This window comes from Mastomys coucha, unplaced genomic scaffold (genome assembly GCF_008632895.1).
Source record: "Mastomys coucha isolate ucsf_1 unplaced genomic scaffold, UCSF_Mcou_1 pScaffold3, whole genome shotgun sequence".
NCBI lineage: Eukaryota > Metazoa > Chordata > Mammalia > Rodentia > Muridae > Mastomys > Mastomys coucha.
In genome coordinates, this window is record NW_022196909.1 from 34,155,727 (window position 1) to 34,158,704 (window position 2,978).

The following is a 2,978-nucleotide window of genomic DNA, read 5'->3' on the forward strand; positions in this document are numbered from 1 at the left end:
TCTCCCTCCCCTTCTCTCCCTCCCTCTCCCTCTTTCCCTTTCTCCCTCTCTCCCTCCCTCTCCCCTTCTTCCTCTCTCCTTCCCCCTCCCTCTCTCCCTCTCTCTCTCCCTCTCTCCCTCTCTCCTTCTCTCCCTCCCTCTCCCTCTTTCCCTTTCTCCCTCTCTCCCTCCCTCTCCCTTTCTTCCTCTTTTTCTCCCTCTCCCTCTTTCCCTCTCTCCTTCCCTCTCCCTCTCTCCCTTTCTTCCTCTCCCCTTCCCGCTGCCACCAAGCTGTGATGGTTTGACTATGGTAAATCTAGGAAGTCCCCCCAAACCCTGGGTAGCACAAAGCAAGCATCATGTATTTGGTTTTAAGAAGTTTTCTTTCTCTTTAAACTATTTTTGAAAATGTTCTGACATTGTCAAGCTCATTTCAAGCGGTGGGGGTGGGGGTGGGGGGGGGACAGTCTGGTTTAACCTCAGAAGTCTTTTCTGTAACTTGTAGATTAGTTCAACTGGTAAAGAGGAGCAGGTCTGGGTGGAATAGATGCATTTAAATCCCTCATTTTAAAATGTTCAGACTTCTGCTTCTTTTCCCCAAAGGTGTCAGTAAGCAGTCTGGGTGCTAATCCCCTGTATTTCACTTGATTCCGGGGAAAGTAGAGACACACTGTCATATTTACTGGCCTTCCTCCTGCACTGAGAGGATTGTCTGTGCACGTTGGCTGTCAGTAAAAACTGGCTGAATAACTGAGCCGATAAAACAAGTAGAGAACAAGTCATCCTAGTCAAGGCTGGCGCACATATATATGTATATACATACACATACATACACATACATATATATGTATGTACATATATATACATACATACATATATACATACATACATATATACATACATACATATATACTTCTAGTGATGACTTCAGATAAAAGATTATCTGTCCCCATATACACAAATTACCTAGAAATAAAGTTCCCTTTTCTTTTCTTTTGTTTTGGGGGGGAGTTGGAGAAGGTTCCAGACAGGGTTTCTCTATTTAGCCCTGGCTGTCCTGGAACTCACTCTGTAGACCAGACTGGCCTCGAACTCAGAAATCCACCTGCCTCTGCCTCCCAAAGTGCTGGGATCAAAGGCGTGTGTTACCACCGCCCAGCTAAAGTTCCCTTCTCTTCATGTTTCTTCCCCAATTTAAAGGAAAGGATAACATCACAATTAGGAGAAAAAAAAAATTCTCCCATATACTGAAGTCAGATCCAAATGAGTGCATTACTCTCCAGACATTAACCCCGGGAAGCCGCAATGGGGATGCCCTGGTCAGAAATGTGAGTTCCAATCTGGGTAGCTCCCCATGGGTTACACAAGTATTCGTCCTTCCGGGATACACTAGATAATTTTTAACAGACGAAAAGCAACTTGGAGCCAGATCCTTGAACCTCATCCACACTCAGTTGTCAGTGTGGTCATGTTTTTTTATGAGAAAGATTACATCTGACACTGATAACATGGAGTTAATTTCTACCTGACAGTTTTCATTTTAAAGTGACCCTAAGGAAGCCTCCGTGAGAACGCACTCCAAGCCTCTCCCACGGCGACATAAAATCCAGCTGACACTGATCTGAATACCTCCCCAACACAGCTCCTCCAGTCACCTACAGTACTTGGTGGACAGAGTCTAAGCCAAGCATTTAGACTTACAGTTTTCGGACTGTGGGTCGAGACCCCTTTGGCAAACCTCTGTCTCCAAAAATATTTACATGTCGATGGTGGTGGCACGTGTCTTTAATGCCAGCACTTGGGAGTCAGACTTATATATTATCATATATGATTATATAATTTATTATATATCACAAATGTATTATTTTATAAATATGTTTTATTTTTCATATACAAGACTTATAAAATAATTTTACAAATGTATCATAATAATATAATATATTATTAAAATATATGATATGTCATAATATATTATATAATATATAATGTGTAATGTTATGTATATGTGTATATATATATACATATATATATTTACATACATACATACATACCCAGAATGGCAGAGAATAGAGGATCAGAACCAGCTCTCCCAGGGTCCCCTCCTGGCCCCTTTGCTTCCTGGATATGTGGGTTAATATATAATATGCATTATGTATAATATATGATACACATTATATATTATATGACATAATGTGTACAGACATTATTATTTCTACAACATACAATGTATAATATATTTATATATTGTATATTATGTATTTTTATACACACGCACATGCACACACGCACATACACTCACACGCACATACACACACACACACACACACACACACACACACACACACACACACGGCAGCTAGTCACACCGCATCTGCATCCGGGAAGCAGGGAGCTGACTGAATGCTGGGGATCTGATGTTTTCCTTCCTTTCATGAAGTCCAACAACTCAGCCCACAGGATGGCAGGACCACGCTCAGGGTGGTCAAACCTTGGTTTCCCACCAAGGTCAACCCCACCCCCCACCCTCCCACCCCACCCTACCCCACCCCCGCCAGCCCTGAAACGTCCTCAGAGATAGGCCCAGTGTCCTGTTTCCATGGTGATCCTGATTCCTGTCCTGTTGACCGTGGAGATTAACCATCACACCTGCTGTTACTTAGGGGACCCAGATGACCTCTCTGAGAAATCCAGCTTTAAGTAGTTTTGTGTCTCCACCCAGCTGAGGAGTGCTGTATCAAAGAAATCAGCAGCTTATGCAAGCCAGTGTGTGGGCTCAAGAACACAGAGCCAGGTAGGAGGCAGGCATGCTTAGATAGTGTAGGTACATCTCAGATACGGCAGTGTCAGCCCTAGGCCACGGCAGCATGAAATTCTTGGTATCTCAGTGAACGTTAAAACTTAAGTTTACACCAAGCAACAGCGTGTTAACGTATGGTGCATGCCTTTAATCCCAGCACTTGGGAGGCAGAGGCAGGTGGATTTCTGAGTTCAAGGCCATC

General features: G+C 43.4%; 1 protein-coding gene across 5 annotated transcripts in view; it reads left to right on the forward strand.

The window, feature by feature from the left end:
* The window catches only part of Rhobtb1 (Rho related BTB domain containing 1), an 82,720-nt gene that overhangs the window by 69,427 nt on the left and 10,315 nt on the right, over window positions 1-2,978 (forward strand). The window lies entirely within an intron of this gene.